This window comes from Cottoperca gobio, chromosome 20, assembly GCF_900634415.1.
Source record: "Cottoperca gobio chromosome 20, fCotGob3.1, whole genome shotgun sequence".
Taxonomy (NCBI): Eukaryota; Metazoa; Chordata; class Actinopteri; order Perciformes; family Bovichtidae; genus Cottoperca; species Cottoperca gobio.
Genome location: NC_041374.1, coordinates 9422843 through 9445625, shown reverse-complemented (window position 1 = coordinate 9445625; position 22783 = coordinate 9422843). Strand labels below are relative to the sequence as shown.

Below are 22783 nucleotides of genomic sequence, written 5' to 3'. Positions count from 1 at the left end.
TGTTCTACAAACGGCTCCGTATTGGAATAAACATGAAATCGAACAAATACTGGATCAGCTTCCTGTCGGGATGACGCTGCAAGATTTCAAGCTGTTGTTGGGTTTGGGATCACCGCAGAAGATTTGGAGAACAGAGCTGTGTGTTTTCTGCTCTCAGCATATGAAGTTATGCAGCTGATGAAACACAGACGCTGGGGAGGAACAGCAGCGAGCTTCTCGTGTTCCTCTCAAACGTTGCAGGTATTTAGTTCTTTTTCTCACCACAGATTTATTAGATGTTTTTCTTATTTTCTCAGCTCCTCCAGTTCTGTTACATTGCGGGTCATCGGTGTCGACAGTGGAAGTACTTTTTTTTTTTCCTGATGTTCCAGTTTTTTATTATAAAAGTAGAAGGTACTTAGTTCAAAGTTTGTCTCATAGAACTTCTTTGGAAACTTTTTACAGTAAAGTAAAGTAGTCTTGAGGTCAATTTAAGAAAATGTCACCCTCCTTAGCTCCTGAGTAATGGCTGCACACACCTTCTTTTTCTCCTTTTATTTTTGCACATGCTGAAAAACACAATGAATCTTAAACAGAAACCAAAGAGTAATGTACTGAGGTGAAATGCTTCTTCTTGACCACAACCATATTTTGCTCCAGTTACCAGTTACCACATTCACACACACACACACACACACACACACACACATACACTGACTCTCGAATGACTTGCTCAAAAACACACCCAGTAATTTCCTGCGAGTCCCACCCTAACTCCCCACAGCTTCTCAAATCCTGCTGTTATTTTTACTCAACTGGCTTAACCCTGTAGCACTCGTGCTGATGCTTTACCACGTGCCTGAATACGGTCTGCGTGAGTGTTTCTACACAACACATCTCCAGACGACCGATGGCTTTGACAACATGCAAAATGTGGCAAGAAAAGTGACGTCATGCACGGAAAAAAAGAGAAACACATGCGTGAAAGCATTTTGCACGCCACGAGATTACCAGCGGGACATGGCCCTGTCTTGCTGCCTCCGTGATTGCTGGAGGTACTGTAGTTCAGTTTGGCAGGATGGCCCTTTGAATACAGAGCAGGGCTTTAAAAGTGTTCACTTAAACATGTAGTTCAAGGTAAGGCAGAGTCAGGACTTGTAGGCTGCGCAGACGACTCCGTAATTACAGAGAATTAATCATTTCTGAGGTTGGTTGGATTCGACGAGGATACTATTAAATATACACAGAGAAATCTTTTCATTTGTATTCATCTCTTTTACAAACTGTGCCGAGTTCTTGTAAAAAGAGAAGTATAACATTTTGGGAACTGTGCTCGTTCGCTGTCTTGCCGGGAGTTGATACCACTCTCGTGTGTGCACGGTACATATGAAGCTATCGCTAGCAGCTCGGTTAAATTAGCTTAGCATAAAGTCAGTAATAATAATAAACAAGTCTCTGTATATAAAACGCACTTCTGTACACAGGTGAAGGCGTTGTCCAAAAGACATCGAAAACGTTTTTTATGCTAATAAACCAAACAGTTAATTAGTGTTTTTTTGTCTTTATGCTAAGCTAAGTTAGCCTGCTGCTAGCTGTAGCTTTATATTTAGAGTACAGACAAACAACTAAGTACTTGCCAACATTTCCTTGAAGAGATGTTTGCATAACACTGTGTCGACTTGTGAAAAAATCCTGTGGCCGAGCCAGGCACAGATCTGCTGTTGAGACAGGGGCTCTAACACACAGCTCACACCTTCAGGCTATACTGTCTGAGCTGCTCTCAGTGTCGAGAAATACGCTGTTCACAGGCAGGAGAATGTCACAACAACCTTGTAGCGCTGGAGTGGCTTAAATCTCAGAGAGTTTCTCCACCCTGTCCCAGAACTGCATCTCAATTTACCTCTCGGACAGGAGGGCAAAGGTTCGGTTGCAACAAGCTCCCTTATACTCAGGGTTCTTCCACAATGCTAATGTCAGTCATGACTGTGACTTACTGTAACAGTGAGCACTGGAGACGAACACAGACACACAACCCTGAGACATAAGATCAGCTTCTTTTTCACCCTGGAAGAGATGATCAAACAATCCCCTCGTGGGTTTTCAAAGGACTTTCTGTCATTTACTCAACATTTAACTGTTTGAGTAATGCATTGGCATCAAAGATTTCTCGCACTTCAAAGCGCTCGTCTGTGCAGTTTATTAGCAGCAGGGCCGAGCCGCGCGGCAGGAGTGCTGTCATCTGACGCCGGATCAAGGCAGCGCTGCGATTATGGCCACGACACCTCAAGACTCCCAACTAAATAATGCAGAAGATACAAACAATAAACTCACCTGGGAGTGCAGCTATCAGGGGCATAAAGCCCACCACTGAGGGATGGTGACATTTTTAAAGCTTTAATTATATGCTTGGCTAACGGGAAGCCGACTGTCTCACTGGACGCAAAATTACACTATCACAGTCTGCAGCTGTGCTCTAAAGCTGGCATGCCATTCACACAAACACACCTGCAGCTCTAAAGGTGAAGAAGCAAAGTGATTGCACTCGCTGCTCTGCCAATATCCAGGGTGACCACTAACTACAGGACCAGCTCATTGATCCGTCCTGTCAGAAGCAGAAGCCTCAGAGAAGAATGCAACGCTACCTCGATGCTAAGCAGACGCTAAATTACACTCATCCAACGGTGAATTCCTCTCATTCAGCTGAGAATGTGAAATCAGAGAGAGGTTTTTTTTTTTTTTTGTTCGGCACAGAACACTGCAGTTTTGAATCATCCGGTTACTAATATCGTAATCAATCATATCAGCTTTAGCGGTGACAGGAAATGACTGGGGGAATGATGGATGAAATCTCTTACAGTTAGATTCCACTGCATGGGAGGTCCAGTCTCTGAGAGATGCTGTAAACGTACAAAGATTTCCACTGTGTGTGCTGTTGGATCCTCTACTGCGGATGTGGAGGGATTCAAAGCACACGTAAACTACATTTCAGAGGTAGGTTAATTATTGATGATTGATGATACAGATTACTTTAAAGCAGCTATAAACAATAATTTATATTAACAATGGATCACATTACGATGCCAATGACAAACCTACAGAGCCTAATAGCTTCTTTCAACACATTGTGTTGGTTCACTCTGCTTTGAGAATACTCTTTGTTAAAATGTCCATCCAGCAATAATAACCTAATGATGATTGTGGGATCATCTCACGTGCACTTGTACCCACTAATTATATTTATATGTAAAGGCAACAAGGTCGCTGTGACTTCACAAAATTCATTTTGGGCAATAACTCAAGAAGTCATATTATGCTAACTATGCCAATTTCACACAAAAGTCTAATCGGACCAAATGAGGAGATGGATGTAAAGGCAGCGAGGCCGAACTTCTACTACGATAAAACTACGGCTACAACATTACACACACGGGCTTAATGCATCTTTTACTTTACAAAACGAGTTGATTATTGTTTCAGCTGGATGTAACGCAGTCGGGCGTGCCGCGTTTCATACTCCTCTTTCTTTTACATCTGTCAAAAGTCCCAGTCGGTTAGACCCGAAGGGAGGCAGCGGGCGGAGAGACGTGAACGCTGTATTCAATCTTTTCACATGTTTCTTGCAATCAACACATCCTAGATAACAAGCCTAACAGGCTGCCAACTCATACAGCTCACTAATTATATGCCTGAAAAACAACAACAGCCACCTCTTTGGCAAGAAAAATAAATAAAAATCATACACACATATACTTCAACGCACATACAGGACCTACAGATGGGGAGGTAGGCATGAGGAAGCTGCCTTGAGATGGCTTGTCTTACTGTATCTGAAGAAATGTGGCAGGATGAATAGTAAATTAGCTCTTGGCTCCACTGGAACCAATTAATTAGCCGGGCGTGTGCGTGTGTGTGTGCCTGTGTGTGTGTGTTGAGTGCCTGGCCTTGGTAATTTGTCCCATTAACACCACAGACAGGCACAATCGCAGGAAGTTACAGCAGTAATGAGAGGGAGAGATGGGTTTGGTTGACGGCAGCTGTATCAACACCATAACGGATGAAGTGATCTTTGTGTGTGCGTGCCCGAGTCTCCGTCTCCCTGAAACACGTCTCCCAAGGGTGAACTGGAACAACAGAGCAACAGAGGAGCAAGAGTCGGAGACGGAGCCTGAAGGCATCCATGTGATCGTGTCTCTGCTCGACCAAGCAAACAGACGTAGGCCTATCTCCCTCCCTCCGCTTTCTGCTTCTGAATGCTAGTGAGGAGTCTGAAGGATTGTGTTTCACCGAGAGCTGAACAAACGAGTCCGCTCCTCATAAATAGAGACGCTTGAGACTTGAAGCCACTTTCAGAAGCAACCTTCAGTCCTCAGCCCGAGGCGACTCCTGTCTCTGGATCTGTGGAGGCCACGACGAGACAGACACTGTGGCGCTTCTGATTCCCCAGATCTCAGCTGATCAGGAAGAAGCTTAAGAACATTTTCCCAAACACATAAAAATAAACAATATTTACTTGGAGAAACAAATCCTTCAAGTGTCATAACGGTGAAAAATGCCTCTTCAATAATAAGGTACTGTATATGAAAGAAGTTTCGTAAATCAATAAACTAAATAAAGCTCCAATCAGCTCAGAATAATGGTGACATTCAGAAGATAAATAACACGAGTACTGCAGAGTGAGGGACTGCCACGACGTCAGCTGGGATGTACTTCAGCGATTCTTCTTCTACCTCCTCTCTCCGACTGCAGCCTCGGGGTAAAGGCTTTAATTGGACACTTTATTCCCGGTTGGGGTCCAGAAGAAGACTTTATTAGTCAGTGGTACAATTAGGAGGCGCTGGAGTTGAAAAGTATTGATACCGCTTTAATATCTCGTATTTTTAATGCACTACAGCGACTTTATGCAGACTTTATGCAGAGCAACAGATACAACACGAGGCTGTGGTGGAGGACGCGTCATATGTTTCTTCATCTGTCAAACACGCTTCATTTATACAAGTAAAAATGTTCAAATACGAGCTCAGATTTTTGGTCTACAAGTTTTCACATCAAGTCTACAAGCTCTGGCATTTTGCAACATATGTACCTTTAACAATATGTGAATTATGGTCCTATACAACCATTTTCAACGAGGGAAACGTATTTTCTCTCGGTTTACATTCGCAGTAACGTTGTAAATGTAAAGGTTTATTAAAAGATCATGCTTTGGTTTAAAAAAAAATATGTCTTCCATCATTAGAAAGTATTTGTGATACGTCAGAAGCTCTTCATGAGGTCACGGGACGCACACATTAAAAACCGCTGGTTAATAAGCTTATTTACATCCTGTGAAGATGGGAGTGAGTAAATGGAATGATTTGTGCTGCGTCTTTGAAATTCAAAACATTATAAAAGGAGGCTAACTTTTAAACATCAGGGCTCAGTAATCAAGCATCTGCTGGGAGGCAGTAATTGCATTTTCTTCTGCGTGATCCAGTGTATTTCCCCCATGAGGGAGGCCATGCTGTTTTTGTCAAATATTAATAGAGGGGGAGATGTCCATCATTACAGAGCTGCCTCACGATGTCTGTGTGTAATGGCTGTTTCACTCGAGGACGATAACTGTAGTCTGCTGCAACACGGTCCCTAATGATAGCCAACAAAACATCAATCAAACACATTGTATTCATCAGAACGTCTGCAGGATGCAACACACACTGCCTTGTGGTTGCAGCTCACTCCTCCTCCTCCTCCTCCTCCTCCTCTTTCTCTTTGTTAAAAATAACTTACTAACCTTAATGCCGTCCCCTGCAGTGCAGCATGAATATTCACACGCTATTTATATAAGCTGATAGCTGACAGCTGTAACAACCCATAGTTCACCCCCACTGTACTGTAATAAGGTGGAAAGCTTAAGAACACAGCACACATGGCCCCCGCCATTACTATCCCTCCCACATCAATGGGTGCCATTATCTTCATGCTTAGGTCCAAAGACTTAATGATCACGTTGTCCTTCACCATGAGCTCATTAACCGCTGTGACAAAGCCTTTTGTACAGGTAGATTTCCTCTGCAAATGCCAATTGGAAGGTCAAGAGACACTGAATTAGAGCGCAGCTTGACAGCGTGCCAAAGAAGACGCAGTAGTTATATGAGGCTGCCGCAGTCACATCATGGTGATAAAGACAATGGAAGCACATGTTAAGCAAACTAAAGGTGAACTTCTAACATCAGCGTTAAACTGTAAAAGAGTCATGTCTCCCGTTTACGTTCCTGTTATGTGACACACTTCCACAACAGCATCTTTTTAATGTATTTACTTTTCAAATAAAATGTAATTTCATGCATCATTTAGGTTGATACAATTACAATTAAACTTCTTTATTTGCCAATTTCAATCAGGAAAGCTTTATTTCCGAGCCTTGCAGTTCCATTCGCCACCGTTTTCATTTAAAAAGCATTTGGTTTTAGATTAGAGAGCTGCTCCACCTGTCAATCACACACCACGCCCATTCAAAATGAAATCTCATTTCATGGGTTTGATCACTATTCGTTTTCAAATCTTTTTCATAACATCCACCCTTCAATTGAGAAGCTGCCACACTGTAGAGCAGGTGACTTCAAACGTTGAAGGGAAATAGAAAACTGAGGCTCAAGCAGTTTTTCTGCGAGTGTCATTATTGACGCTGATCCCTCGGTGCGTCACGCTACACTCTTACTAATCAGGTCTCACTATAATGTTTCCACAGTGTCTCCGTCTCTGATCAATGACGCTCTGCCCTCCTGTAAAAGCATGAAACTTCAGACAGAAAGCGTGAACTGCACAGTTAATCCAATCCGCCGGTGCACTGCTAAATCATCGACATGCCACAGAAGATGGACAGGGGGGGGAATGTAAAGTAGGTGAAGAATAGGTCACATGTGTGTATAGCTAAAACACACACACACACACACACACACACACTCATAAACTACTGCTGATGCTAAATCATCACTTCCTGAATGTGAATAAATGCATTTAAATGTGAACTAAGTGGCTTTTTACTGTGAGACTGAAGCCGACAATAATATTTGCGGTTATATGACGGTACCATTTAATCTCGTCATTTTGAAACATTGCATGGCCACATTAGATTATGGCTCAGCAAACCATCGTTGCATCATATTAACAGCAGACTAAAGTAAAAAAACAAGACGAAGAGTCCACAGTTCTGCTGGACACCCTGCGAGGCTGCAGTGGTGCTTTGAGCTCAACGCTGCACGAGATGCTTCAGTAAGAGTCACATGGGTTTAAGCACAACCTTTAGGAGACAGGAAGCGTGCACCATCCGTACCACTGGCACAGCTTGTAATGCGTCATCTTTTGTTATAGAGCATCTTGGATAAAGCCTGGGACTTATATCATAAAGTGCTTTTGCAGAATTGTACAGCAGCTTGCCTATAATCAAGCAGCTTCTGTCATAAATGCCTTGTAGCGATGACACAGCCGTTTAAGACTCTATGTGACAAACATTTGTGAATATTTGACGACGTCGCAGTCAGACAACTAACTGCATGTCTATGGAGTACTGACAACACAAGTTTTCTCTAATTGACCTAAAAGGAGCCATGTAACAAACAGAAATCACTTTGATAATGTGTCATCACTTCCCTCAGAAGAAGTGAGGGAGCGACGGGGATTAAAGGCAACAACGAGCGAGAAAACACATCCTGCCCGTCTGCGAGTCCAATAAAGAAAAGGGTGAGTGTGTGCCAACAGATGCTATCTGTCAGCGACAAATCACATATCAAACAGACTTATAACGCTGTATATTGCCACATATCACAGACGCAGTGTCTTTAAAAAATGTTTTTGTCTGTAAAACTACAAAGATATCAAAAAGTCACCCCTCCATCTCACAAGGAGGGGGGGGGGGGTGTGTAATAATGTGTGTGTCAGCAGGTATACAGTGGGAGAGCAAGTGTGTGTGTGTGTGCGTGTGTGTGCGTGTTTGTAAACACTGAGCAGCTTCAGGCTTCATGTTTGTGTTTAATGAGTTTTGTGGGGAAACTTTTCCGTTTCCGGGATAAAAGTGAGACTCCGTCGAGTGTTTGGTTCGGTATTAACTCTCCGAGCCGCCGTGCTGCTGCAGGCTCCTCTATTAACTTGATTAGGCAGGTGGGGGCCGGGAGCTTTGTGCCCTCTTCACTGCAATGAAGGCTCGCACAAGGGCACGCTGACACAAACACACACGCTAGTCACACAAAGGGACACACACACACACACACACACACACACACACACACACACACACACACCATCTGTCTTTCTTTTTTCTTTCTTTCAATACATACACAGACCACCAGAAGCCACGATACCATATTGTTGCGATGTTAAACATATTGCGATTTATTACCTGAATAAACTGAAGATAAAATGTGTTTTATTTTATAACGTAATGTTTTCGGTACATTTCAACAACTTCATGCCGACCTCAGCAGAAAACTTTAATTTGTATTTGCAGTATGAATCATTTATACATTCAAAGGTTGATACTTTTTTCCTCCACCTTTAACATACATGCCGCCACGACCCCACCCAAAAAGGACCAGAGGAGCAGAAACAATACGAATCAGCAGCAACAGCTTCGTCCCTGAGAGGAAGAGGATGGCACGTGTCTACAGCTGTGACGAGTCTAATTTAAGCTCACGGCTAAATATACAGAACAGTGCAGCGCTGCACCTCTGACCGAGTTTCATGACGCCTTTGATGGCTCAACATCAAAGCTGAATATCACATCTTTAACTCTCAATACATTAATTCACTTTCTATGTTTAGGTTTTCATATTGCTGCAGAAACAGAGAAAAAAACAACTCGCCCTCACATTGAATATTCATGGTGGAATAATTAAGCACTTAAATTTCTATTTTTTGTTACTTTATACTTCTATTCCATTATATTTTGGAAGCCAAAATTGTATTTTTTACAAGTTACTTTACCGATTAATATATATATATTTTTATTATATATATATTATTATATATTTATAGTTTTACACTGAAAGAACAAACATTAACATTTGTTAACACCCCCAAAAAATCTAATATTCAGGGAAAAAACTTAATTAAATTAAATTAAAATTAAATAATTAATAATAAAATTAAATAAGTAAATAAAATTAAAAATAAAGATGCCAAGCTCGTCAGATTTTGGTTTACTAACCATTTGCCAGAAATTATAGCATGTATGAATTTGGAAATACCTTCCTGTGTCATTATTTAACAATTACAGGTTGCGGTCCTGGTTAATACCCGTTTACCGCTCTACATCCCTGCAGCCAGTCGTAAAGACACGGGCCGTTTATAATGTGTGGTCTCCACTGGTGTTGACGCAGCAGCCCAGGGGTCCATCTGGGCCTGATTGTAGGCCAGAAACAGATGTTCCCGTCTGCAGATGTGTTTGTGTTCTTCACCACCTTAAACCAGTGTGCACAGCTGTCTACCTGACCCAAATGTATCCATTACTGCTGAAACACCTCTTTGTTAGTGAGCATGACCCACTTGCATCAGTTTATTCCTCTGTTTGTATCTGTGCCTCCTTAGATTTATCTACAGATCTTATTTATTGGTATTTACATCTCTTTCCTTCATGTGTGGACATAGTATGCACCATTTGTGGGGGTTTTTCATGCTGAAATAACGATTAGTCCGTTAGTTTTTGCAACTTTTTTAATAATACATTAATGATTTACAAAATGCCAAGTGTACTTCAGAAGTGTGAGGATTTGCAACTTTTTCTGTTAGTTGAATAAATATCTTTTGGACCAATACTCATATAAAAAAGGGAATCACCTTGAGCATTTTTTCGCAATTTTCTGACATTTGTTGGACAAAAAGATTGATTGAGAAGCTGAAAGGGCACTCAGTGAGCACAGACATCCGCCAAGGACCGTTTCCACAAGTGAAAAACAGAGCTGAAAGAAAAGATAGAGAAAACTTCCCGACAGGACGTTGGATCAACTGATCAGCTCGCTTGTCATGCAGGTCCGCGCTGCTCATTGTTTGGACTTTGGGACATCGTCTGCTCTGTAAGCTTCTCTGTGAAGCATCGTGAAGACGTTTCCTTTTATCTCCACAGAAGGACAATAGAGTCTGAAGAGTTCTCAGAAGGGTTTTGGGATTATTTGGTTTTGATTTCCTTGTTCGTTTCAGACAAAATGACATACACATTTATCTCAAAGGCAGTCGAGTCGTTATAATAAAGCCTTTCTGCATCTTCTGAGCCTAATTCCTTTTTTTTCTTTTACTTAACGCACCTGAATCTAACAAAATCCCTCTCACAATGTCAACATGAGTTGCAGATTAGAAGCATTAAACACAGCTCTGCTCATATAAAACTGTAATCTGAACCATATACCCAACAAACGTCTACATAATGTCTTGAAATATAAGCAGACAAGCTGGATATTTTTGGGCTCTTCTTATTACCCGTCCTGTGTTCGGTGCTAGCATAACAGAAATGCAGAAGTGCATTATCCCATGGTTACACTGCCTCGCATTGTTTATCTGCGTGCAGTCAGTGGACAGAGTCAGAACACATTTACACATGTACGTGCGTGACGACGCCTTATGACTGCGATTTATGCTCCAGCTGAACACTCCAGCGGGTTCGCCTGGATGCCTGCTGCATATATTACATTTGCTGCGTATATTATTTTCAAGTGACCACATGTGGAAATGCACATATTTACAAACGTGTCCGTGAATAAGAACATGCATGAGAGGGAATTCTTGGCTGTCTCGGCTGTCTGGGAAGAACACGGGGAAAGTAATGGGCTTTCAGACTCGCACTCACCCGTTCTTCAGAAACATGAGGAGAGGTGCAAAAGACTGGAGAGGAAGAAGTATCGAGAAAGTCGTTTAGGGTCACTTGAGGTAGATTACTGGAGAGAGGCTGGTAATAATGAGAGGAATGGAGGAACAAAGGATGAAGGAGATGCAGCAGAGGATGAAGAGTAAGAGGTTGGATGAGATGAAATTAAGGGAAGGACTTGGATAGAGGAGGTTGGAGGGAAAGGGGAGAGGGGTCGTAAAGAGGTTAGGCGGTCACAAAAGGAGCGGTGAGTGAGGAGGAGAATGGAAAGGATTAATAGAAGATGGGTTCAGATGGATGAAAGAAAAGGACTGAGGAGTTTAGAGGCACTTCAGAGAAAGGAGGTGAGAAAATGTGGCTCTGCTATAAAGCAGGTTCCTGCAGATCCTTACAGACTTCAAGGCATTGAATTCATGAATCTACAAATACGGCCTTAATTGGCATAAAAGGGTCTAGAATCGTTCAAAAGTCTTAAACATTTAAAGAGATGTGGAATTTCTTAATTTATAGAATCAAAAATCTCAAAAATAATATTAACATCTACTTTAAATAATTTACCGATCAGGATAGTGAAAGTGCAGCCGCTCTGCTCAGAGCAAGTTACATTAAAATACTACAACCAAGGTTGTTCAGCATGGCGGCGACCGGTACACATGTTTACCAAGGTTCTTTTCTTTCATTTCAGTTATTGTGAAGTTGGACTTAAATTCATTCCAAGTGGCATTAAAACATTTACTAAAAGTCTTGAATGCCCTGAGGAGTTCCTGGGATCTCCATGAATAACATGCCATAAAACTGCAATTACTCACAGTCCTGTTGTGTATGTGTGTGTGTGTGTGTGTGTGTGTGTGTGTGTGTGTGTGTGTGTGTGTGTGTGTGTGTGTGTGTCAGGAGAAGGGTCCCACGGAGGTAATTGAATCAGGACTTTAAACACCAGGGGAACGAGGTGGTCGGGCACAGCTGGAAAAGCAACAGCCCCCCTTTTAAAGTAAAGGGGAAGGAAACACCGGGGGAGTTCCTGGGCCTGCGGTGTCCAGAGAGCTGACTCTACACGGCCCTTCACAGCTCCAGGTGCAACACAGTGCACGTCTGTTTGACATGCCCCCCCCCCCCCCCCCCCCCCCTTTTCCTCTTTTTGTTTCAGCCTGCCTCTACCCCATAAACCTCACCAGGCTTCTTTTGTTTTGTTTAATGTAAACTGCAATCATAACTGTAATCATCCATCACCGTGTGAAATCATAACAGAACGGCTGAAAATTGATTCAAACTCGCCCCCTGACGAGGAACGCCTGAAATAAACCAAGAAGAATATCTATAACAACCTCGACGCTTTTACAAGCTGGAAAATGTTGCGCTGGAAGAAGCCGATATTGGGTGAGTTTTTAAAGGGCTCTGTTTGCGGTGCCTTTTATTTTTTGGATCCGGGCTATCAAGCAAACTACCGCTACTGTAAAAGGGGAAATTGCCTGTAAAAAAAACGTCCCTTCTGCTACCTTATGTCTCATACCAGAGAAAATCTGGAAGTGGAGCGGGGTGTGAATAAACAACAGTGTAAACGAGCCAGCCTAACGGGGGGAAAAAGTTGTGTTAGTCGTCTCTGCAGCTGGCCCAGACTGTTAATGTCTGCACTTTTTCTATTAGACGGGACCCCCTGGCTGCCTCATACAATTATGTTATTCTTCTGGGGCTGTGAGTGTGGGTGTCTGCATTATGAGGCTGTGTCTGGAGGTGATAAAACAGCAGAGAGCACATAAATAATGGCTTAATGATCCCCTCCACCCTTTGCTGTAATGATGACAGTGGAGTTTTCCAAGGCGGGGTGATCCACATGTGGCGTACAGGTGCGCTCAACTCCCTCTCTGTTACTTCTGAACCTCCCAACTCGCCGTCTTTTATTACGGTGCCATCCCTGTACGTCCATCTATAGATTGTATTCCTACATCTTGGTGCAGTTTGTAGAAATATGCATCCATTGAAAGGGAATGATGCAGCTACACGATCTGCAATAATCTACCCGTGAAGTTGCATTATTGTGCAAGCGTAGAGTGTGTGAACGTGTGTTAGAAACAGCAGCGGATCATTTTGAGTGACACAATGTTTGAGGCCATAAGCAGAAATTAGACGTGTAGCTAAATTATAGTCCAGCCGCTGAGGCACAAGTAACGGTGGGATTTGCGTAATTGTTTCCACTGCTACACAACAATAGCAGTAAATCCTGTGATTGTCTAACCTGTAATTAACATCCTTTCCCTCCTTCACAGTAATCATGCTCTGCGGCTAAATATGAGGATTTGATCAAAATTATTTCTGCCTTTTAAATCATTTTGCCGTCACCTATCCGTCTTTTGCAGCTTCTGAAAAGCAGCATTCTGCCTGAAGAGTTCAGGGAGAAGTGTGGGTGTCATAGACTCACACTGCGAGAGGAAGAAGACGACTAAAAGGCACTAAAGAGTGAGAAGCAAAGATGAAATGGAGTGACTGTAACCTGCCAATTACTATAATTGCTTCAGCTAGAACTGATGAACTCTGGACATCTGAGAGGGCGAGAAATCACACGTGCAATTACTATAAAAACTGTTTTTAAGACTCAAGTCCGCACAATTACGGGTAGTTTTCTAAACGTAGATCTTTTCTCTGCGTTTTGGCCTTTTGTCAGGGTCATGTCCACCCGTGTTCGTGTGGACTGGGCCTTGACCAGGAAGAAACATGTTTACAATGACAGTGTTAGTTATGATATATGGGGCCCAGAGGGGGAGAGAGGGAGGCGGCGTGGGTGTGGAGCTCCACTGAGGACAATGACGGGTGTCATTGTGTGCAGAGAGACCTGCCACCGCCTGCGGGACTGAAATCTGTAGCAGAAACCTGTTGTTTCATTGCTATCAGGCCTCAACGCTGGCCATAAAACTAAACACGAGGTGTTTTAGTGTCCTCCAGTCCCAGAACCCTGCACTCTGACCTTCCCATTTCAGAGGCATGGCGAGCTAAAAGATTATTTCCCCCGAGGGAATAATTAAGTATTGTATTAATATTATTCAGCGCAGAGTGAGAAGGTGGGCGGGAGCTGAACATCCCTTTTCATAGAAACGATTGAGAATAGTTTGCAGATCTCCAGCTACACACAAACTCAACTATCTTAACTCACACAATCACCTCCTGAGCATCAGCTACTTGATGCTCTCTAGCAACAGTTTCCTCTTCTCAGTGTGAGACACAACTTCTTTTTGTGTGCTTTTCTAAAGTCAATAAAAAGATGTCAACCCTGCCCTTAACGGCTGCAGAGAGGGGAGTACTTCTCTACCCACAAGGCCTTTGGGGAATAGCATGGAGCATAAAATAGATCAGGATGCTACGGGGCCGTGCTTCAGAGGGGCAGAGGTCTATTTTTAATGACAACAAGAGCACTGCAACAAAGTGTTGTGATAAGTCCAGAGAAAATGTATCCTGCGCGTAGGAGTTCCTCCTCGCTGCGTCCGCCTTAAGACTTCTGCAACAGCTTGAGTCCAAATCAACTGCGAAGGTTTCCGGAAAATAAAACAAATTCCATCCTTCATTTATACTGATTTGCCTGAGCAGATCTCTACTCGTCCTCATCAAAGAAAATCAGGCTGTTGTCTTCTTTTAGTCACGGAAAGTGAAAGAGTTTTCATGCAACCGTGCACATCTACGTGTCTCTTTGAAAGCGCAGAAGGTCACGTCTGGTCAGGCTGAGGTCAACAAATGGGGGCAGTTTCATCTCTGAGAAAGTGAAACCGGATCCTTTCCTTCCAGTCCCCCTGCTGACCCCCGGAGGCCTGACACATGCACCTGAGAGCAGAGATGCATGTGAAACAAACAGCAGAGCAATTCATATTCCTCCCGCTTAGTCCAGAGGGACATTTCTGTTTCTGCCTCGACTCGCTCGGGTTTGCTTATTCTTGGGGATTTATTTATTGATATAATGGTGTACCCATTTCAAATGTTATCAGGCCGTAAAATGACCGTCAGCTGTTTGAACTCCCACTCTGATGCAAATGAGCCAAAAGGTCCAAATCCAACCTCACGAAAAAGGTTGCAGTTTTGTTATCTTTAACTTTAACCCTTCGATCACAATTACTACATGTGAAAAGATGATAACGGCGTTCTGAACCTACGAGTCGGTGCAGCAGGCCCCTTCTAACCCACCTCTGTGATGCAGATAACCACTGATGACGGCCATTTAATAGGCTGGTGCTCTCTCCACCTCTTCCCTCCTCAGTTTTTATTACATGATGCTGCAAAGTTTAAAGCTCATCTCTTGTTAAGGCAACACAGCACACCACTTTAACGTGTGTGTGTGTGTGTGTGTGTGTGTGTGTGTGTGTGTGTGTGTGTGTGTGTGTGTGTGTGTGTGTACACTGGGATATGTGTTTTCGGGCACTTTAGTGTTTGCTTGTATTTGAGTCTTCTCTTAGACAGGAGAGAGAAAACACACATCTCATCCCAGAGAATCTTTAAACACTCCTCTTCAGTCCCAACAGGGCAGCCGAGTCAGCACAGCTCACGTAACTCACTTTTTACAGGGAACACAATAGAGCCAGAGCTGGAGAATAAAAGATATTCTCTTGTTTCATGAAGAGTATAATCAGACCACAGGATGAGCCAACATACAGCACCTCTAGAATTACTTCATTGTCTTTTACAGCCACTGATATCTTATCGCTGAGGCCCAGAACCTGGCTAGACCTTTAACAGACTTAATGTTCCATAACAAAACTCACATTGTGTATAATAGTATTCAACCCCAAATGACCAATTCCTCTCATGCAAAGAGCGGGAAAAGAAATCAGTCAAGTGTACTTTAAGCGTGCAATCAACAAAATAAGAGGTTGAGCGCTGGCTGACGACCAGGCAGCGTTCTGACTGAGGGCTCGTTCTTCCTGATGCTTTAGAGGAAGACTGAGATGTTATTGAGGAGGAGTAACAAGCGGCGTGTTATTCAGAGCTGGTGGTTTGGATCCGACCGCACATCCTCCGCCTGGTTTCACCTTCAGAACTGAGGCAGCATTGTGTCTCTGAACCGGGCAGACTACACAGAACAGTGAGGGGCATGACTCACAAGCCTCATGTCTGGAGTGTATGCAGTGTTTCTGGAAAACAATACAGTAGGTGTGTGTGTGTGTGTGTGTGTGTGTGTGTGTGTGTGTGTGTGTGTGTGTGTGTGTGTGTGTGTGTGTGTGTGAGGGAGCACCTGTGATTTTTCTTTCAAGGGTGTTGGTTTGGTTTCAGACGCACAAAGAAGTCAGAGGTCAGTAAATTAATTATTATGTAAATCGCTGCATTATTAGTGCGGCATCTCCTGACAATCCCGTTCAGGTTCCTTGTTACAGACTTGATACTTTAATCTTTTTGATTGATGTTCAATTCTAGCAAGATTTAAGGAGAATAATAACTTACAATTTTTTATTTTGCACGAAACACATGCCTTTCAAACAACAAATACTCCATTACAAGTACAAAGTCCTAAATATATTATGGCTCCCTTGACTGATTGGAGTATATATATATATATATATATATATATATATATATACACACACTATACTATATTTATCTTGTATACTATAAGATAAATCTGAGGAACCACAGGTTTTATTCGTAATATTGCATCGTATTTTTAAAAGCTCATCATGGGTTTTAATTGTAAATCTTAATGTGAAATGTTTTGTGGAGTAAGAAGTATGTTAGTTTTAGACGTTGTACAGTAGAACTATATAGCATTGATGGAAAAATTTCTAATCAAAATGTAATCGGTTATTCTCCAACTGTGTTTGTAGCCTGAGAAGTGAAACTCAGGGCAGAAAAGACCCATTACTTCCTGAGTGCAAGGTGGTGATTGAAAGCGACTCACGTGAGCATATTGACATTCTTTAGATTTTGAATGTTGTGTGTTGACGTTAAGAAGACGTGGGCTGCAGAGATCTTAGTGAGGGAGACATGGAGCCTAAGTGTGCCTTCACTCCTCGTCCTTCATCTTGTTTTTCTCTTTTCTGACAGTTCACCCTCCTCCTCTCTCGCTGCCTGTGCCTTCTTCTCCCTCTCGTCTTGTCCTGCCTGCCTCTCTGTCCGTCCCTCTCTAAGGATCCCTGGCACTGACAGATGAATCCTGCAGACAGATGCATCCGGGGAGCGACTAGACTGCCGCCTCTCCAGAGAAACTCCTCGTATATCTAACAATTTCCCTCAAACACAGTCGGCCCGCTTGTCTGCTCGTCAATCCTCGTATCGACTCTTCTATCTCTACATAATTCCTCTTCCTTTTTTCTTTCCATTCAAAACGCAGGCGCTGCCTCTCTTCGTTAGGGAACTTCTTATCTCTTCACCTCCATCTCCCTTCCTCTCTTTATATCTCTCCTCTAATCTCCCTCTCTATCTCTCTTCTGCTCAAATATTTCCCTGCATGGCCGAACTACAGTCATCTTTTCAGATGTTATCGCAAACTTTCATATAAGGTTAGATAAAAAAGAAAATAGCACGCTCTGTACATTTCTTTTTCTCATTCATGTGCTGAGAGAAGCTTCCTCTTGCTACTTGAATATTTATTTTTCGGAGGATATTGCTCTGATTAGCCCTTCATAATGATTTCAAAGTAGAGATAAATGTTTTCATTTGCTGAAGATTAAAGGATTTTCTGCATTTATATCCTCTCATTGATCAAATTACAGCTTCTCTGGCTGTTTGCATCGGCACGATAGATGGAGCTCTGATAGTTATAAACACATCACATCAAAAGAGCTTCTTATCGTATAATGATTTGCTCTATAAAGATAAGACGCTGTGATGCACGTCCCATGAGGGGTAGAAAAACTCAAACCCACGAACGACTGCAGCTACTTTACCTCCCGCTGATATGAAAATATATGGCAAACACAACATCTGCACCTGCTGTAGTAGCTAATATGTGCAGGCTGCTAATTTAACGGCGACTATACTTAGACGAGTGTCAAAGTCTCGCAGGAGGCAGTCCAGTTCTGCTCCTCAGAGCTACGAGCTGCAGCCTGGAAGAACAGGCAGCTCCTATAAAAAGAGAAATATACGAGCCGAGCGCCACTATCAAATGATCCTCTCATTCATGCTTCAAAGTCATTCATCTTCCGGAGAAACGCAGCTGCTTGACGGCCCAGCGAGAGAAAAAAGTGTGTTTCTGTGTGTGTTTGGTGACGACTCATGACTCATTTCACCCTTCAAATGGCCCTGTGGCGCTCCTTCAGGCGATAAACAAAGACCAGCAGAGCCTCTTCACTTTCTCCTCCTCAAGCTGCTTAAAATCTCAATTTTCACCTCATTTCCCCCCCGACTCATTACACCTCATCACACACTCTCACCCATCTCCTCCCCTCACCAGCTCCTCCGCTCGCCTATAAGTAGTACAACAAAGTCCAAACTTAAATAAGTTTACAATAATCGCTTCTCCTTTTGTCACAGAAGTTTGGATCCATCTCTGTTTAACCTTTCAAACCTCCTCTTGGCTTGATCCCCAGTGAGAAAGAGGCTTTGGGGATTATTTAATCGTGACCCAAATAGAGTCTTCTTCCTGTACTGGTGGTTAAAAGACAGATTCCTCTGCTACTCGAGAGGTTTTGAGGTTGTAGCGGGGAGAGGGACGGAGCTAATGTAGTGTAACAGTGCAGGCGAGTGAAGGCTGCTTTAATTCTCTTTGACGTGCGGACATGAAACTGGATGTTTTACTCAAACCACATACACTTGGATCCAAGCAGCAGAAATAACGGTGCATCCAGGATCGCACATCGCTTCCCTGCCGCACCGTGAGCTCACATTACTTCCTACTCCTCGGTGCTGCTTCTGCTGTTTAGCATGCAGTGTGACATTATCTCAGCCTCCCTGTTCTACAAGAATCCATCCCATTAGAGAACGGCTGTGTGTGTTTCACACTTTTTATCTCTTCATCTGCAGCTCTTTTCATGAATCTGTCCTCATTCCATGTGTGTGTGTGTGTGTGTGTGTGTGTGTGTGTGTGTGTGTGTGTGTGTGTGTGTGTGTCTCGTCTCCAGCTGTGCAGCGTTAAAGTACAATATTCCTCGCAGGACATAAATCCACGATGTGTGTTTTTTAAATAATGCAAGCGACAACCCTTTCAAAGCTGACCTTGGCGGAGAGAGATGTGTATCTGTAATGCAGACCTGTGAGAGGATAACCAGCTGATGCTATAGAGTTGCATCGTGCATTCCATGATAACTTCCTCACTATCTCTATGGCAACCGCCGTGAGACTTTGGCCTTCCACAAACAGAAGTGCCCTGGATGATAAACTTTCATTTTGCCAGATTTATCTGTTTTTGTGTGACTGACGGGGCAGGAAACCTTGGAGTAGCCATAGCAACATGGTGCTGAATAACTGTGGGAATACAAAGAGTTGTTTAGTTACATCCTGGAAACTTTCTGTTATGTCGGGTCTGACATCTACCTGAACGTGCTGCTGCTGGCACAAATGAGCACACATTTTGAATGGGATTCTCCTCACTTGATTGTCTGGAGAGTTGGAATCAGAAGTGGCAGCAGGAACAAGGGAGGGACGGGATAATGGCAAAGTGGTTGTGAAGTATAAATAGCCCGTGGTGTTGAGAAGACAAAGCACAGCAGGGAACAACAGCAAAACCACTTCAGCTATTGTTTGTGTCTCCAACTTTACTTGCATACAAGCAATAAATCATCCGGAGAGGAGAATCTGTACAACATGGGGCTTCCATGCAATTCACAACCACTAAAGTCGGATCTTTTGTGAGGCCGTGTGTGCACGGGCAAACTGTCCCAGAGCTGCACCTCGCTGGTGTCGGATACACGAGTAACCGAAAGGGCCTTAAAGAGCGCCGAGGGGCCAGAGGGTAATGGCTGTTTGCTCTACACGTGCATGATGATGCCTTTCACTTTCACTCCCGTCAGAGCCGACCCCCCCCCCCTGGGGGGACGCTCGATCACAAAGGTCGCCGACAATGGGCTTGTCATTCAACCGGTTGACTTGGCAACAAAAGACAGTCTTTTGAGACCACCAGGGTCATTTTCATCATGACTCCTCCGGCTGGGACTAATTGCCATGTTTGTTCTTGTGTTCTGAGTCAGATTCTCCACACAGTGCAGATATCAATCACGCTAATCATGTGCTGGAATGTGTGTTTCCATTTACTGCAGACGCATCTGCTACCTCATCGCTGGACGACTCTACGACGCACGAGCGTTCGTGGTCACGTTATTCAGGTTTTTTTTTATTTACTAATTTGCCAATTATTTTCTCTATTAACCGATTATATCTGGTCTGTAAATCGTCCCATCACAGTTTCCAAAAGCCAAAAGTGGACAAATCCAAACACAAAAGCACAAGATATTAAATTAACTACAATAAGAGATCAACGAAACCAGAAAATATTCACATGTGAGAAGCTAGAATCAGAAACTCGGCAGTCTAGCTTTTAAAAATGACTTACAAGTGTTGACAATCCATCTTCTCAATGAAAAGAGTAAAAGTCAATTACATGACTAACAGGTCAAGGTGACGTCTCACAATGTCTGAGCAGCAGTCAAACCTTTTGGATATTCACTTTAAGATGCTTTAATAACAGAGAAAAGTGGCTCAGAAGCTGCAACCAGAACATTCCTGGAGTTTTTTAACTTAAAAAACGACTTCATCGATTATCGACCAATCGTTGATCTGATGTAGTTTCTCAGATGCAACTTTTACCAAAAGGCATTGTGTCCCATGATTCCTTGATTCAGCGTTTTCCTCCCTCTCTTGTTTTCTTTTTAATCTCTTTTTCCTCTCTTCTCCTCTGGGATTTCAGCATCCGACGTCTGGTAAAGTCTTGGATGCTGCATGTCTAAAGTAATTCTACAATCTGGATGAGGGTCCCTTTGTTTCCGTTGGTAAGCACAGTGTGACAGGACAGATGAGCCACAGCATCCTCGTGGGTCTGACGGAGGCCGTAAGATCAGACGAAGCTCGCTGTGTTTCAAGTAGCACGACTAAAACAACCGCCAATGAATCCCAATGATATGGAAAAGAGTGCTCTCTAACACTCTGGACACAACTTCTGAGTAAGAATTAGCATCTTTCTAAAAAAAGGTGCTAGCCTCAGGCTTAAAAAACAAACAATGGCAAATAAGTGACTTAGTTAAAAATGAAGTCTGGTTAATCGTACAGCGATCAGCACGATCACGGTTGGAGATTAGCATTCGTTGAACTGCTACAGGGCGGCTGACAGGCAAGGACAGAGCCGTGGGGTAACTGAAGAGGACATGAAGCACATATATTATCTCCTTCACCTCCAGCACAATCACAGCTTTTACCATCCAGTGTGAACCTTGTCTAATCTTCTCCAACCCGCTCACACAACATTAGATGCTGTGTCAGGATGGCCTTTGTGCAGGAGAAATGCTTCGTCTCAACTGGGAAGTAAGAAAAGTTCAACTGAAGCTCTTACACTACTCGTGAAATCACTTCTGTACAAAACCTTAGAAACCTCCAAGGACTCAGCTCTGCTGTAACGTTGTGTGGGCAGCCTGATGTTCCAGGTGTACGACTTGAAGGTCTGAGAACTCAACAAAGGGATGTGCAGAATCAAAGAAACTTCCACATCTAGTCACTTTCATCAAATGTGAGATACAAGCACTAAACTGTGCACGAGCAGCCTGTCTCATGAGGGCACACATTCAGTTCAGTGATAACATTTCAGCAGAAGCAATCGAACGTCTTCGGACTAAAGTAAAACAGCAAAAGGTCAAATAAGAGAAAACACTGTTGTTATTCAAAAATCATAACACAATTCCCCATTTGTGCTTTCTGATATCTTCAGCACATCTTTTTTTCTTGACACTGTGTTTTTTGTATCATCACCAGACATATTTCACATGCTCACACGTGCACTTGCTCCAGAAGACTATTGATTATGATCAGACGCTGATCAATTATCAAAAGAATATTGAAGGGAATGTGCAGAGTATAAAGATGTGCTGCTGGGGACGTGTGGCGGCTGCACTCTGCCAGCACCACCAAGTGGTCAGACCTCGCAAAGCAAAAAACTAACTTTTAAAACTGATTCTTTATACTGCGGGTGTTTTTGTATTTGTGGAATATTATATGTTTCCTGTGAGATTCTTACATAAACTCTGCAACATATTTTAACTTATTTAAACTTGTGGGTTGACTGTAACAGAGAGAGAATGTGACCAGCAGTGAAAGTCAGGGAGAAAACAAACACCTCGCTTTAAGAAACGGATTGTTTGCAGAAGCCTGAGACATATCTGAATAATAATAATAATAATAATAATAATAATAATAATAATAATAATCACAATTTATTAAAACAATCCGCTTAGTCTTACCAAGTGAGGTGCCCAGCTCCCGTTCATCTAGCAGGGAGCGAAGCTGCGCGTGTTGTCCCGATGAGAAGAGAGAAAGAAAAGAGAAAGATGAAGATGAAGATGATAAATCCTCCGTTCTGCTGAGTCTCTTTCCAGAAACCTGCGTCTGTAAAACTCCTTTTCTCTCCGCACAGATTCCTCTGCGCTCTCTCGTCCCTCCGGAGTCCTGTGAGCTATTTCTGCTCCCTCTGAGAAGCGCTCTGTGCCGGTGGCTCCTCGGCGCACGGTTTGTAACCGGACACCGCACTGTCGCGCTGTGCCACAGACAATGTGCCTCCGCTCTTTGGGGAGGAGGAGGAGGAGGGGGGGGGGGACTCCGACACGGGTGCCAAAAAAAGCAACGGCGCGAAACAAAACTGTCCTTCACCTAAAACAGTCAGAGCTTGTGCTCAAATGCAAGCCGAGAGAAGTGGATGTGTCCGACGCTGCTCTCAGTCACAGCTGCGCATCTCACGCGCAGGGTTTTGATGGCTGAACAGCGCGCGGCCACAGGAGAAACGTGGCAGCGGCGCACAGCTGCCCTGCAGGTGGAGCGCATGAATACACAACTATAACTGCGGGAGCTACAAGTGCGCTGAGGTTTGGA

At 43.3% G+C, this 22783-nt stretch overlaps 1 protein-coding gene across 1 annotated transcript in view; it reads right to left on the bottom strand.

Moving 5' to 3' along the window:
- Positions 1–22582, bottom strand: part of sema5a (sema domain, seven thrombospondin repeats (type 1 and type 1-like), transmembrane domain (TM) and short cytoplasmic domain, (semaphorin) 5A) — a 115342-nt gene extending 92760 nt beyond the window's left edge. The window contains exon 1 of the mRNA XM_029457956.1: positions 22159–22582. The gene's annotated coding sequence lies outside the window, so the exon portion shown is untranslated. The remainder of the gene's footprint in view (positions 1–22158) is intronic.
- Between the last annotated feature and the right edge of the window lie 201 nt (positions 22583–22783).